This window comes from Anopheles coustani, chromosome 2 (genome assembly GCF_943734705.1).
Source record: "Anopheles coustani chromosome 2, idAnoCousDA_361_x.2, whole genome shotgun sequence".
NCBI lineage: Eukaryota > Metazoa > Arthropoda > Insecta > Diptera > Culicidae > Anopheles > Anopheles coustani.
In genome coordinates, this window is record NC_071289.1 from 78,502,044 (window position 1) to 78,519,025 (window position 16,982).

Sequence of the window (16,982 nt, forward strand, 5' to 3'; positions counted from 1 at the left end):
TAATTGATAACAGTGTCACCGGTCTTAGACATCGCTAGCACAACATTTGTGACGTAACTAAAGGCGTTCAGAAAACCAAATAAACCCAACTTGAGAAAAAACCACTGGTGTTTGTTAGGCTCTGTCCCCAACATACTTAGCATTATAATCCACAGAAAGTCCCTGGCGGGTAGCGATCTGTGGACACTATATTGCGTTCTCTGGTACCGTTGGACAAACTCAGATTTTTGAAACCATTTTCTTCTTTTCTCTATCCACCTGTTGAGTAACAAGTTCCGGAGTAGGCCGTACCCTACAAACTGAATTGACTAAAGCATTATTGAAAGATGTAGATGCTCACTGTTCTTAATTTATTGCAAATTTCGAAGATGATGAAAGCTTTTTTCTTTATCTTTCATTGTCAATGATGGGCCAATGCTGTACATAACATCCATGCAATCTGGAGTTTTTTTTAAACCTTATTATTTACACCCACCGCCAGTTGAAAGCTAACGAAACTTTAACTGGAGTGAAAAATTGTGTTGTAGAAATGATGAAAAACAGCGTAAAATAAGGCGAGAAAAAACTTTAAGACTCCAGGTTGAACTGCTTTTTGCAGCTGATTGCATGTGCAACGTTGTGCTACTCAACCCTCTAGTCCAACTGCTCTAGTCAAAAAAAGGTGTCAGAGTTGAATAATAAAAAAAAACCCAGCACCAGCCGAGAAAACCGAATAATGAGCAAACGAGTTGCAATAACGAAGTAGAATGAGAAAAAATGAAACCATATCATAAATCATGCTGTAATTTGACAATCACTTTAGAAAGCTGAGAGAAACATTCCAAAACGGTACCAGCAAAACGAAGAAATGGCGAGCTACAAAAAAAAGGGAGAGAAGAGCTGAAGAAAACTGCAACTATTCAAAGTGGTTTTGGAGAAAGCAAAAAAAAAGATAACCACAGGAAATAAAACGTTCGTGCCATTCAAAAACCTGAAGTTTATATGCATGATAGTGCCACTGGCATCAACGTACGTTTTGGTTTTTGATTTGAAGCAGAGACCTTTTTTTTCTTCGACTTTCCGACCCGGGCCAGCCTTTCCACGGTCCGGCTCGTGTTGGGCAAAAGGACATCATACTCGAAAGAAAGCAAAAAAAAAAACCTAACCGGTTCTTCAACTATTTTCCCATTCATTATCATACCGCTTTTGAATGTTAATTTAAATTCTTTCCAAACGGAGCCGGAAGCTCCGCATGGAAGAGCGCGTGGGCCACTTTTCCGGCATTTCAATTAATTCAATCAACTTTTAATCACGAGTTCGGTTGCCTGAAGATAAAACGAACGATCGGTCGTGGCGGTCAGCGATGATATCGCTACGCAGTTTGCTAGTCGACTGAAAACCTAATTGTGATTCCTCTCTCGCCGTACTCCCGGGCGATAAAGACGAATTTGAATTCACTGAAGGCGCACCGTAATCAGTTCGCTTCGTGCAGGATAACCGCACGTCATAAATAATGGACTACCCGCTGCATAAACGCTTCCTTTTAGCGATTGCCTTTTTTACGATTATTTCAATCGATAAAAAATGACGATAAAAGTGTACCGCGTATTCGAAGTTACGTCCCAGTCGTGAGGAACGGTGGTCAAGGAAATTTGAGTTCCTACCCGGAAAGGCATCAGCGCGATCAACCAAAAGGCACGATAGCGCTGCCGGGTTTTGTTTTACGCCGTGTTCACTGCGAAAGCATTTTTTAAAACACCATAAAGATTAGGATGTGACAAAAATGTCACGTTTAGAGTAATTGTGCGCGAAACTCGGCGTATCGCAACTGGGGTCGGGAATAATCGGTGGTGATTGAATAAAACTGTTTTGGGAAACTAATAAGGTCGAAAAATATTCCCCTCAGAACACTCAAAATAAATCATTTAAGCACACCAATCGGCAAACACTAGAATACATTGCTTTGGAAACTTACCCGAATGTTTTTTAGGGGTCATTTTGACCCCTATTTGGAAAACGCTAAAACTTCACTATTTTTGAAGATTTTTCAAATCCGTAAAGTGTTACGTTTTGATATATTAATTGACTATCTTTTGACGTTTTTTTATGTACCTCTTCAAAATTCCGCTAGCTCGGTGTATAGCAAAAAAGATCGATATGAGTCGAATTTTCATCCTTTTCAACTTTTATTCTTTCAAAAAGTATCATGTAAATTCAGGGAAAAAGTGTGCGCTATGATGTTGATATATTAGGCCACATTTGAAAAATAGTTTCATATTTTTAAATTAACTTTGTTCCGTTATTCTGGACGTAAGCGTTTCGAAGCGTTATGCGCGATGCGTTACAATGGCAATTGGCGTTATTTTTAATCTTTGAGGCCAACTTATGGAGTCATTTGTAATGGCAAAAATATGATTTTAGTTTTTAAATGTTGCTCAACATACTAACTATCTAGCGCACACATCTTTTTTTTCTAGATTTACATTATAGATTTTGAATGAATAAAAGCTGAAAAAACGCAATTTCGACAGTTTTTGCTATAAACCGACCTAGTGGAATTATGAAGGAATGCATCGAAAAACCAAAAACGTCAAAAGATAGTCAACAAATATACAAAAAAGTAACAGTTTACGGATTTGAACATTTTTCAAAAATAGTGAAGTTATAGCGTTTTACAAGTAGGGGTCAAAATGACCCCCAAAAAGCATTTTGGGTATAGTCAAGTTGTTTCTCGGAAGTGTTCGAACAGAAAAATCTGAAATTTTTGTTTTAGATATAGATTTGGATTTTAAGAAAAACCTGATTTTATTTTCTGTAAAAATATTCAGCCGTTTTCGAGATACCAAATCGAAAACTACGTTAGGGTCAAAATGACCCCAATTTGGATTCTAGGGTTAAAAAAAATCCTTGCACAACTTTATTATTCCTTCACTAAATCGGTGTTCCTTCCTTCTGCCAAACTCTTCTTTGTTGTGTTCCTCGGGGAGCATTCCCAAGAACAAGTTTTATCAACCACTTTCACACAACTCCACGAATCCCGGCGAACCCGATCCCGTGCGCTTCGAACTCATAAAGAAACGTGTTCACTTCAACGGAAACAATTTGAGGGCAAGTAAAACGCATCCGTAACCTCTCCCGGGCACACCTTTGCATCCTCTTTCGGGTGAGTTGCTGCTCAAATTGGAATTTATTTCAACGTCTAATGAACGAAACAAACCATCGTTAGGCTGCAGGAATCGATACCAAGTAAAGAAGGCACGAAAGGAAGGGGGAGAGAAAAAATGACCACAGCGTAAGAAATATTCCATAAAATTTCGATTGCAACAGTGTCGCACCGGAACGGAGCGCACAGACACTGGCGGGTTTTTCGAAACGGCTTCTGCCGAACAGGGTAAGAAGAACGTCGACCACAATCATTTACCCAGGGCGGAAATAACGATTGCCGTGTCTTGTGAACCGGAAGCACCCACCCTGGCGTAAGGGAAAAGTTCTCCCCCGAACCCAAACGCGCTGCAACTGTGCCACGCAAAGCACGGACCCGGGGAGAAACTTCATCTTCCGAAAGTTCCGAACGCCACGATTTCCACCCGGTTCCGTAACGAGCAGACAAGTTCCAGGTAGGTGCCGGGTTTTTCGGTCGGATTCGACAACAATCGTTGGTTTGAGGTAGGAGACTTGCTTGGAGGCTTGGGCGGAGTTAGTTTCGGCTGGGGGGAACCAAAACACCAGCTGGAAGGTCGAAGCAGGCGACCAAAAACGACCTCACGACAACCGGACCATCACGACCCTCCCCATTGCTCACTTCTTTACCAATAAATGTATTCATTTGATTTATTTGCTAAACTTTTTCCAATACTCGCTTGAGCGTCCCGCTCAACCGAAACGGTCACACCAAACAAACCTGGAGGGGTCGATTTGGTTGGTTCCTTTCACGTACCGGTCCTTTTGGCCGGACCGCTTTTTCCATTTCCCTAGCACTCACACAAACGAGGGAAAAACAACCAGAAATGTCCATGTAACGATAGATGTTGATCCGTTTCCTTTTTTTGGTTTTTGTCTACCAGAGTCCCACACTTTGTTCGTGGTCGTGTTCATGTGCCCATGAAAAATGTACACTTCACCTCCGTACCTTCATTCTATTCTATTCCCTTCCCCACTTCCGGTTTTTTATCCCTCAACACCCCCAGCGATCCAAGGCTCTCGGATGTGGAACAATTTGCACCGCTTGAACCGGCTAAAAGAAAAGTAAAATGTACTCCCCAAACCAAAGGCTTCGATGCTTTGAGGTCCTCCGAAAGCAGGTAAGGGGTAAAAACAAACCCGATCAAACACCAACAACGAATCCTTCAGAACTTTTTTTTATCGTTCCCCCCCCTCCCAAAACGAATACCAAATGGATTCATTTCCCATCAACCCCTCCGTTACAGAAGTTTATTTGCAGCCGGGTGAAAAATCACACAGGGAAAAACGGTACATGCATAAGCATATCTCCTACATTCTGCCGAAGAAACTTACGAGTGTTCGATTTCCCGGTAATAAGTTTTTTTTTCATTCACCGCGCAAAAATAACGAGGGCAGAAGATCCCGAAGCGTGAACACGTGATTTATGGGCGGGAATAGTGTATTGAAATGTTGATTTCTCCGATTCTTCAGTCATCGTCAATCGAAAGATACGTACAATATTTTTTCAACTTCAACACATATTTTGACCTACTGCTTGGTGAGAAGTTCTCTAAAAGAAGGAGCCCCCGATAAAATAGAAAGTAAAACAATAATATGTTGATAATAATTAGATGGGAAACTGCGAATATCTGTAATATGTAATAACTAGTTCAAATAAATTCATCGATTGTGCACGAATCTGAGTTCAAAAGTTGTTCATAAACTTTTTTAAATCAGACATCACTGCTGAAAGACAGAAACCTTTCAACAACAATGTTCGTTCAGCGTTACCTTTCCAACGAGAAATCTGTAGTTAATAATTACACAGACATTAAATTGTAGCTTTACAATTATTTTACATTTCCGGCTGCTGGCTCCACGCTGTTGCTATCGCCCGGAAGCTTCCAGCTTTCCAGTTCTTTGTTCAAGCTGGTGCAGGATTATTTACTCGGGTTATTCCGTAGCATCCGGAACAAGGCAGCTTATGGGCAGACCGGACGAGGTAATACCGAGTGTTCCGGTCACCGGGCAATTCATGTTAATCGATCTCCAGTGCGCTCTTTCCCATCTTGTAACAGTTTTTCAACCATCATGACCATAGACTCGGAAGCGAAGGAAATGTACATTTGATGAAAATTTTCCAAGAACGTACGAATGTATTCCAGCTGATGGCGTGCAAAAGGGCAAAATTTGGGCCCGTAGTGAGTGGCAGAGGCACATTCGTCAAAAGCGAGTTCTTCCGAGCCAGGCAAATCTTCCCGTATGTTTAATTATTCCTAGTGTTTTATTTGATATCCCAGAGGGAGCAGATCTGCGTACCGTTTGAGCTGTTGCAGCAAGGAAAACGGCCGGAAGGGATGAAAAATGTGGTATCAAATAAAAAACCTGGTGAATTAATTAATCTGCGAGCCCTTTTAAACACTACTTACACTCTGCTGATTATTTTCGGAGAAACAGCACGAACGTAATAACTATTCAGTACGGGAATTGCACGGGAAAACCTATTTCATATCTAGAATAATAGCCATATTTTTTGAAAGTTTTTGTAAAATAACAAAAACGGCAAAAAAGGCTGTCCAAACCAAAAATAGAAGCAAAAACGACCATCAAAAGAGTAAGTTGCAACTCGTAAATGCATTGAATAAAGTAAGTTCAGATCAAATACGTTCATTGCAGTGCACAGTTTACAATAAATCGTTCCCAGTTGAAATTTCTTTAGTATCATGGTGAAACGAATAAAAAGACTCGATCGAAACCGTGCCCAAAAGCAACATAACTCGCGTTCCCGAAAAAGGGGTAACGGAATTTACCTTCCAGCAACCCACTCCCCCTTTGAAACAAACACTATCAGTCGGATCTTTGCCAATCGCTGGTACGCCATAATCGGGCTATTTGATCTTCCGTGCGCGGGGAGATCACGGTAAAAACGTGGCCTCTGTTTGCCGGCGCTTGCTGGGTTGCATTCGTGCGATGAATACTAAATATGCAAACCGATTTGCCGGCGCAAACCCGGTCGGAAGGACGGGAGTGCATGGCCGATGCGGTGCAAAAGCAAAACACAAAAAAAGAGGAAACCCAAATAAGTATACACCACAAGCGTGCAGGCTCGGGCTATCATGGTCCGACTTCATTTAGCTGCGGCCCCACCAGAGGCCAATTCGTTTTCGAAACCGGACCTCCCGGCACGGGCCGGGACAAGTGGACCGAACCAACGACCACGCGGCGGGAGCACGCGGCAAAGCCGACCGTGGGTTCAGCCCAAACGCTGGACCGGGCGCACGTTTTGGGATAGAGTGCGAAATTAAAACACGAAATGTAAACAAGCGTACTCAATTTATTTTATTCCCAATTGATTTTATTTGTCCAAACGTGACATAATTTATTCCGCCCGATATGACCAATTTGCGTGCCGGAGGGAGAGGGGGAACCGGGGGAGAACGGGGTGAATGTTGGGATGAGCAGTTTGTGAGGGGGGAAATGGATTACAATGGTTACCAGAAGCGAACAACTGGCCGGTCAACGTGCAATATGTAAATTGCAGTGTTGATGTTGATCCGAAACAGATTTTTATTATTTAAATTATTGTATTAATATTCGTGCTTTGTAGTTGAACATTTCAAACGAAACCCCGGAATGATCAAAACATAAATTGGAAATTTGTTGTGTACCAAATGATTTTTGATTTTTTAAGTGAATAAATATTTGAATACAACAAATGATAGAAACAATGAAAAACTATACACAACTAGTCTTATCCATTGATTTTCAACATCAAATCACAAGCTTCAATACCAATTAAAATCGAAAAACAAACTTGTAAATGAATCATGACCATGGTGTGAAGTGCGTAAATAAACATTTCTACAGAAACTCGTTGACTCATGTGGGAACCCGGTTCCAACTCTCCCGCAAAAAAGGGGTTTTCCCTCGATACTAACGACCGTAATGGTGCCTCAAATTACCTTTAATTCGACATTAATGCTTCCCGCAAGCATCAAGTGATAATTGCCGGGAGCACACAACACAACCGAAAGCCATTCGGGTGGGAGGGAAGAAAGACGAATTCAAATGTCACACATAATTTTAATCCTTCATAAATCGCCCGTGACGCTCCCATCGGAGTCGTATTAGTAAACGTATACTCGTACTTTTTTTCTGCCGTTCGTGTAAGCAATCTTTTCCACCGGCCGGTGATAAGGGTGTCATTTTATGCATACTTATTTGGACCCACCTCCATCCCCCGGTATGAGCTGACCCCCTCCGTTTCTACCCTTCGGGCAAATGGATAAAGCTTTGCTAAACGTTGCTCATAGCAGGGTAAAAGGGACGGTACCGGAACCTACCATCGGAGGTTCTTTTCATGACCCGCCTAACGGAAACTAAGCCCCCCCCCCCCTCCCCCTCCTCCCGTTCGTCGCCTCGTTGGGTGCATTGCTTAGCCGGAACAGATGAAATTAATTTTGTGTATGTTTATTTTATCACGATTACCGGGTGCGTTCCGGGGTTCAGGTTGGCGCTTATCGCGTATAGAATCGTTTCCGGGAGGCACTGATTTAACACACTGACCGTTACACGCGTTGCAGGTTGGTGTGGAAAACTCACAGACCGGGGTTTACTTCTTGGATGGCCTTTTTGGTTTTCTGTACCCTTGTCCCGTCAACCATCCGAAAGGGTGTTAGTCAACGATTTATCATCCTCCAGTACAGCTTGTGAGAGTGGAGAGGGGCGGGAGAGGGATGTGGGTAAGGGGGAGGGGGGGGGGTGCTGAATGAAAAGAGGATACGTTACACATCTTTCTCTAACGATTTTGGTGAGAAGTCAGAACTCTAGAAACACAGACTCACACGCACACATTTTTCCTTTCAGGTACCATTTGAAGTTCTTTCTTTCTACTCTAACTTCCCCTTGATATTTCTTCTTCCTCGTTTCGCGCTTTTAAGTTCTTCCGCTGGGCCGTTACTGCCCGCCACCATTTCCGAGCCTGACGTGATTAATTTGCATACCTTTTAGCGGACCGCAATTAATTTATTTTAATTATTTTTATGCAAGGCAATAAATTCCCGGCAAGTCTTACAACTTTGCTTTACGGCGAAACTGGGAATAAGGGAGAGGTAAATTTTATTTTTTCTTCATTTTTTGACACCATCTAATAAAACCACGGATGACCCAAACACACACACACACACACACACAGACCGCGCTTCGTGTAGTGAGAAAAATTAACTTACTTCCTCAGCGCATTGTCGCGCTTGATAAAGGGTAGATTAAGAGAAGAAACAAAAAACACGGCACCCCTGTCTTCACGCTTATAAGCGCTAACAGACACGGGATCGCTGCTGGCTAGTAAGGGGAATTTGTTAATTAGTCCCGGGAGAAAAGGATTTCGCTGAATTAGCGCTTTTGTAGCGCACGTGTCATGCACTAGCGCCTTATCGACGGTCGGACAGCCCGGGATGGAAAATGGAATGGAAATTCTTCGATCTGCGACAAGTAAATGGTGCGCATCTCATAAGTGCGGCCTTGAGGTGACATGGTTTCCCCCCTCCGACTTTTCTTTACGTTGTATTAAAAAAAAACAATTAAAAACCGGATTTGTTTTGTGACAAAAATCTACAGCAAAATCGCGTTTAAAATATTTAATTCATCCTTCTAGTTCCGTACGCAATCGCCTATCAAACAACTTCAAGGCCGAACATATTTTCTTCCTGCCTAATAGTGAATTTATCTCATGTTCTACCTCGCTACTGTTTGATGATTCCGTTTTCCACTTTGCTTACGGAATGCGGAAGTCACTCCCGAAAGGAACAGCCGGACGAAAGGCTAAACGAAGTCTTCGAATTCCACCCACACCCGAGGGGTGGCGAACCTTCGCTCCCGGTTGGCGTTTCCCTTATCTTATCCCTTTTGGAAGCTGTTTGTACGCCCACCACCGGAACACAATGGAATGTAATGCCGGTGCGACGCGTAAAGCGAAAGATGAAACCATCAAAAGGGACGGTATGCCTGGGTTGTGTGATAAGGGATGGTGATGGGGGAGGGGGAGGGTAGTGCACATGGTTATCCTTTACGTCTTACGAGCACCCGCGCGGCACGCTGGCAATACCTTTCCAGGGCGGAAGGAATTTTCCGGAATTGGCGTTGGCAGAAACCTAATCTATTTTCACTTCTTTACAAGCTCGTTATCGAGGGGCTGGGAAGCGTATAAACACACCCACATACAGAGATACATTCACATGCTAAGCTGAAGGGACCTCTACAAAGGCAGGCCACGGTGGCGTACGGTGGGTTTTCCCTTCTCCCAGCCACGTAATATCGCACACTGGTAAACCAGAACCGCCGGAAAGCTAAAAATGGAAATAGCATCTTGAAGAACGCCGAACGGTTTGGTATGGGGTCGAGCCACTATCGGTTCACTCGCTACACGCTCCGAGAAAATGGCAGCGCATAAAAGTCCGATCGTACCGAGCATGTGATTGACCAAATAGCCGGGACTAGCGATCGCCCGTGTGTGTTCGTTTCTGAAAGGAAAAGCCAAAATTGTTCTCAAAGACCGCACGCCGGCTATCCGAGCCCTAACGGCACTTGCAAAGTATCAACCTGAAATCTACCGTCAATCGAGAACGATGTGTCCTTTACCAAAATCCATACACTAGGTACGAGTGCATCTTGCGCGTCACCCCACCCAAAATGGTGAAATGGACCGTAATTGGCTGCATCAATGAAGGTGAGTGTGAGACTTTGGTAGACGACTTAAGGCGAAAGGATTTCCCATGCGGTTCTGTTTACTCTGCAAGCGATGGTAATTTTATCTCTACGCTGGTGATAGTATGTGACAAAAATGTTAAGTATTCGACTGATCATCTGCAATGGAATGCTTTGGTTAAAGGGGATGCGATTTAGGGAGTATCCACAAAAGACGTTTCAAATCCACGCACATAGATGACAAGCCATATTAACACGTTGACTGCCATGTCACCCAAAAGTGGGTGACAGCAGAAATCACCCCCAAAAAGTTTTGGACCCATAAATAAATAAAAATCCAACATACAAATTATAGTAATATTTAATATCAATTCTTTGGGAAGCTAAGTTTTTGCTTAACCTTCAAAAATTGTTGGTTTATTAAATGTTAGAAACATATTTTATTGAAAAAGATTGAACTAAAAAGGTGTGCTAAAAACGTTTGGCAGTCAACGTGTTAAATCATTTTTTAATACATCCTTACAAAAAGTCAAAAATGATCAATGTTTATCTCTACATTGAGAAAGTGTATAGCAAAATTCTGATTTCAATTGATCGAGTGCAATGTACCAATCGACGAGTAAAAATGAAAGTAAACAACAATAAACTGTATGAAATTATGATTTCAACATTACAAAAATATCCTTTTTTGTATGTGTCCATTTCATGATCACTTTTTATTTTTTATTATGTTTTTTACCAGTGATTAACAGTGACAAAAGTAATCCGGTAGTACGTTAAAATCAAGCTATGTCATTACAAGTGATAAACAAAAAAAACTAACAGGTAGCATTTGAGATTTTTTGTTCCAATAATAGTAGCCGAACATCTGATATGTCAAAATCAGCCCCCAATCAAAAGCCAATCAGATTCGATAGCTATTTTCCGAAATATTTGATCATGCATTTCCAGGTCATATTAATTTTTCCAATTCACTGGAATAAGTGGCCTAAAGCCAACTACAAAGGGCATAGGAAACGCAATCCGTCCTTATCGAGACACGATTCCGGTAATGCTATTACCAGCTCCAATGTGCTCCAAACATTACCATGTCAACCGAAAATGTTTCCACGAAAACCAACTCAAAACTGTCATTCAACCGCACAGAGTAGATATTTTTCGCCACTACCCCCTTCCCAGCCTCGGCACAAACAGCCCCAAACTAAGCCTCTCTGTCTCCCTCTCTCGACATCTATAATCAAATATTCATTAGCCGAACGTTGCGCGTGCGAAAGGGGGGATTCCCAGGGATGGACTCGAACGGTTCCAGCATCCACCAGCACCTTTCCGGGCGATTTTGCAATATGTGCCGCCACCCGCAAAAGCGCAACAAAAGCCCTAAAAACCTAATAGCCACAGCACACTGAATGAAATATGGATATGTTCCCGGTAACGCAAACGAGTTCCGTGGAAGGGTTTAAAACGTTAGTTTTAGGGACACATCGATGTCGAATATTCATATTGCAAAAAAGTGGCATTTGATTGACCGTTTGATGGTTTTATCAAAAGAAGCGAATTGGAAAAAAAAGCTTTGGAAATATCAGCACTCAAATGACTAAACGGGGAAGCATTGAAGTGATAAGCCGAAAATTGAGCTTTATTTACAGATAGTGATGATGAATGTACATGAATTCGTAATGGAGTGCATTCGTAGAAAATTGAAGCTTATTAATTACTGTTCATATTATTATCCCTATTTTTATAGAAATCTAACCGTTAAAGTGTTGACATGCAGGTATAAAACCACTACCAATGCAACCATTGCACACGACAAACATCACACTCATCCTGAGTTCATATGTCCGTCGTTTGGTCAATTTTTAATTTTCATATTTCACCTACTGTCGATGCGTTTCGGCCGTTTGTTTCCACTCGCGCAGCGTTTCCGGTGGCTCGAATCTTGACCCCTCCAGGTTAAAACCGATTGAACCCAGGTCGGGGCCGTCCTCGGTCACTTGGTGGCGGGGACATGGGTTTAAATAAATAAATGATCAACCGTGCTGCTGCATCCGAAATGAATCCGAAATGGTTGACTTTCCCGGCCAGTTCAACTCTCTCTCTCTCGCTCTCTTTCGCCACACTCGTGCGTTGTGACCGTGCATCGATGTACCTCACCCGAGGCCCCGAGCCCCCCGGGGAAGAAACGAGTTGGACGAGGTCACAGCCCACAACAATGCAGCCTGCATTGAATTAGATGACGTCTGCTGTGAACGTGGTGCGGCACCATATTTTCTGCATCGCAAATGCACCCACTGCTTCACCGAAAAGCGAACACCGGCTGGGGAGGGGGAAGGGGGGTAGCGAATTCGAATGCATTCCGGATGCCGTGCCGAATAAATGCTGCGTTGGGTGCGAGCCGCTGCGCTGAGTGGGGCAGTTTTAATTGCTTTCATCAAATTATTGATCAACGATAACTACTGACATTCAGGGAACACGGAAGGCTATCGGTGCGGCGCGACATGCCATTGAAATTATCATATATATGCGGGGACAACAGAAGGGATGATGTTGGGGATCGGTTACATTTCCATTTATTCGTTGGCAGAATGACTTTAATCCATCCCGGAGATTCACCTGTTAATTATGAGCAAACGAGCAAACGGGGTTTGAAAACAATTTTGGAAATTTTGTAGGTCGCTCATTTGAGGCAAACAATTATTTTGAGCCTCTAAACCAATAATGGAAAATGTACGATTCATTTGTGATGGCAAAAAGGTTCATATAGGAAAATTTAAAATAGTTTAGTTTAAACTTTTGCCAGTTCTAAACTACTTCTTGCTAAAGTTTGTTCGAAGGGAATGAACAGAGTGGGTTGCATGGCCAAGGCGCACACGGCACAATAAAGCTAAAGTACCCAATCAAACTGGATTAGATGGGTGATTTAAGCATCCGCAGCGTACGACGCACAACGAAACTGGGCCAAAAGCGGGACCGAAAGCCGAAAACGACGATGCCAGGCCATTTATTAGACTGCTGCGAGTGAGAGCTCGATTAAATCCCCAACGATTACAACGTCCCGGGAAAGCATTCTCCTCCCACTCCAACTCCGGGACTAACGATGTAACCGGTAATGTATCCTTCAAGGATTCCTGTAGTCGTCTTAAGCGCACCAGAACCACCCTTTCCACCCTGCGTAACGCATCCTCCTCATCCTCCTTGCTATCCCGCCGCACTGCAAACGATCAGCGTTAGTGTTGGGAAAACTTTCTCCAACACCACTTCCCTTTTTGGCCCGGAACGGTTGATGGAGAGCGTGTGAAACCGAAAGACGAAGGTGGTTAGAATCTGGGTCGAGGTCTTTGCTAGCGGGTACATTCCTGTGGGAATGGAACTGATTTTTTCTTCTTCTCTTTCTCTCTCGCTCTATGTTTGTATCCCAAACAACCTTCACTACAGCGCTCCTGTACTCCCGGTGCGGAGTAGATTGGCCCACCCACCACCCTGTCGGGTGACAGCCGGGTGTCAACGCCGGCTTCGGCACAGGAAAACTTTAACCCCTTTGGACCATCTTTGCACATAAAACCTAACTTGATGTTCATCCTTGCGGGGAGGGTGGTTAGTGTCGATTCCGTACCATCGATGACACCCGGGGATCCGGCCCCCTCTCTCCCCTCCCGGTGTGGTAGAGGCAGAAGGCTAGAGGCTGGCTGAAAATGTACTAAACCCTCCCAATACCTAAAACCGGCGTGGTTGTTGTACCGAAAGTTGCAAAGAAGTGGCGTTAATTACTCTATCTCGTCACCGCAAAATTGCTTCGGTTTGCAGCAATGTGTCGCACTTCCGGCACTCGAATCTTGGGGCTCAGCAAACACACTCGATACGTAAAATTTACGGGCAGCGGCTGAGGTTTAGCTCACTACATGGAAGACCGATTGCAGCCATTCTTTACCAAGGTAGTGGGGAAAAACTACTTATTCAAAGACACGAAACAATTGCGTTTGTTTGAATAGTTTATACAAAGGATAAACTTTTTTTTTCTATTTTCATGAACTCGATATGTTTGAAACATGTTCTTTAACACATAGACACATAGAATCTTTTAGTTTATGAAAAGTAACTTTGAAAACATATACTTTGAACTAAGTTTGATACTAAAACAGAAGGGGTAAAGATTATTTTAAAATATTCAAAAATAAACTAAACATCATAAGAAACGGTAGCTAAACTAAATGTCTCATAGACTAACTGATGAGTTCTTATGTTATAACAATATGATACTTTTGGTTTAAAATACTCAAGAGTAGTTTTAGACATCTAATAAGCCCCATAATGAAGGTAATATTGCTTTTACTACTGCTTCCTCTATCAACTCACGAAGAAGATCGATTGTAAGCCAAGATTGTAAGACGTCGGCAGGCATCGAGATCCTCATTGTGATGCGCAAGCTGCTAATTAGTTGAAACGCTTTCATGCTCTCGAAAAATGTTCTCGAACCGAGGAGGAACGCCTTCCTGGTAAGGCTATCGGCTTCCGAGCATTATTTGTAAGACCCTATTAGTGATGCAGTTAATACTCTTCCCATTATGCTCACGGAAAAACGCGTCCGAGCAGTTCAGGTACACGAACCTCCGACTAATGCGCTTTCGTTTAATTAAAGGCACGTCAAACTTACACCTTCGGTATCGCCAACCAGAATTGAGTTTCTTACTTGAAACCAACCGAAGAATACTGGTGGAGGAAACCAATAGCATGCCAGATTCTCACTTCGCTCGAGCCAACAACACTGCAACTTGACGGTTGTTTGAGAGCCGATCGAAAAGGGTCCCTACACCAAGTCACTCCCGGGAATGGGTTTCGTACACGATTCCGGGAACCGTGCGACAAGTGTGCGCAATGTTGAGCGAAAATTGAACACCACCTACTTGAATATTGTTCGGCCGGAATCGTGGCTGTACGTTGCCAAAAACATGGTGCACGGCAACACTTGCAACGGTACTTACCCTTGTTTCCCATTGTCGTCCTGTGGTAGAGTATTATTCTTTGGGTCGCGCTGCCAAAACCGTGAACCTGGCCCCAAAAATTCAACACAGAAAAAGGAAACACAGTCCCCCGTCGCATCGGTCTGACAGCTTTGCGGTTAATTTGGTCAATGCTTTCTAATACCCAGCTGCAGCAGCCGTGTTAGTTGGATGTATTTGCCGCCGGTTCGGGTTCCCGTTTTCACTATCGCGAGGAACAATGTGCAGGTTGTTCATAGCGAACACTGAAACCAAAGTCGGAAGAAACCAATTTTGAAAAGTCAGTTCGAGGCCAGATGAAGGGTTTTCACGACACATTTTCTTCCATGTGACACATACTATCGTGAAATTTGGTTTGGCATTTTCCTTAAAACGTTGTAATTTTTCAGGTGAGATTTCTACTAAATTGTATTGTACATAGCATAATTTACATCACTGCCCATTTCAAAGAAGAGAGCAGCAATTAGCTTTAACACGTTGACTGCCACGGCTATCATTTTTGATAGCCAGCTGTCATTAGTTCTAAAAAGTTTTTACCCCATAAATAAATGAAAATGCAACATAAAAATTCTAGTAATATTTAATATCTATTCTTTAGGAAGCTAATTTTTTGCTTAGCCTACAAAAATCGCTAGTTTAATAAATGTTATAAGAGAATTTTATTTAAAAAGATTGTACTAAAAAGGTGTGCAAAAAACGCTTGGCAGTCAACGTGTTAAACAAGTTTTTTTACATTTTCACGGATATTTTTATAAACTGCATTGAATATGATTCGACTTGACATTGCCAAAATCGCTTTCTGTGAAAATTGTTGATACATTAACACGTTCCGTACCGCGTCACCCAAATATGGGTGACAGCAGTTCTAGTTCTAAAAAGTTTTTGACCCATAAATAAATGAAAATGCAACATAAACATTATTGTAATATTTTATATAAATTTTTGAGAAGCTGAGTTTTGCTTGGCCTTCGAAAACAATCGGTTTAACAAATATTATAAACAAATTGTGATTTGAAAAATTGTACTAAAAATTGTGCTAAAACGCTTGGTACGCAACGTGTTAAATATTAAAGTACAATAAAACATGTTCTACATATACTCTGAAATAAAACAGTTCAAAAACACATTTCAGCCACAAGGAAGCTTTACATTCCAACTGGCAAGACGTTTCAGTCGAGACTGTTTGCTGGAAGACTGTGAAAATCGGAAACAAACCCGTACCGGAAGCAAAAGGACACGAAACATCGAGCAGCGAGCGACTAGCGTACGACTTTATTGCAGTGCTTAAATTAGCACAATTCCTGAACTTCAACTGTCCTACGCTCCCGATCCAACGGGCATTAGTTAGTTCGTGCAGGCCGAGAGGAGGGCCAAAGCAGAACCGGTGCGACGACTCCGGGGCCACTTCAGCACTTCTTCAGCAGGCACTTCCTTCCGGAAGCCGGTGCCGTCGGAACGTCGGTACTATCATAACAAAATCTTGTTATGTACGGTATCGAGATTTGTTAACGAGATACGTTTTGGAGCTAATTTAGGGAAATCGGGTCAAGCCGAGGCGCAGGCACAAGGCAGGGTTGCGGAAGGCTCGGCCGGGGATTCGGATGCGATCCGGAAGGCCGGAAACGTTTGCTGCACGAACACTAAGCGCCCGGGGGTATTATGTGCGAAGTGTGAGAACATTTAGCCGTCGGAGCTTTTCCTATTATCGGTCCCCGGAAGTTCCGGACGAACGGGGTTGGAAGGCCGGAGGATCGGCAGCTTAGCCTGCAGGCTGCCCGGAAAGCTCCCAGTGGGTAGGTGCCAGCGTCGAGAAGAAGGGGTTTATGTGGAGATGTTGCCTTCCAGCGAAGGTGTCTTCGAAATGGCATGCACCGGTCGGCTGCTTCGAATGTGCAATCGATGATGCTTGATGGTTGCTGACGAGACATAAGTAGCATTATGTGTGATTTTGCAATCGCTGCATAATGAACGGCATTCGGAACGGATTCGAAAGGCAGCCGACTACACAATTTACGGTGATTTGATATTTGAAGTATCACAGTGAAGATCGGGAGACGAGTTTGATTCATGCATTTTGTGACGCATTGAACTGACGGCCCCAATGTGCATTCATTATAAATCGCATTCAAAGAAGATTAATAG

General features: G+C 43.0%; 1 protein-coding gene across 1 annotated transcript in view; it reads left to right on the forward strand.

The window, feature by feature from the left end:
- LOC131265099 (uncharacterized) overlaps positions 1 to 16,982 on the forward strand; it is a 68,651-nt gene that overhangs the window by 5,431 nt on the left and 46,238 nt on the right. The gene's annotated exons all lie outside the window — the stretch shown is intronic.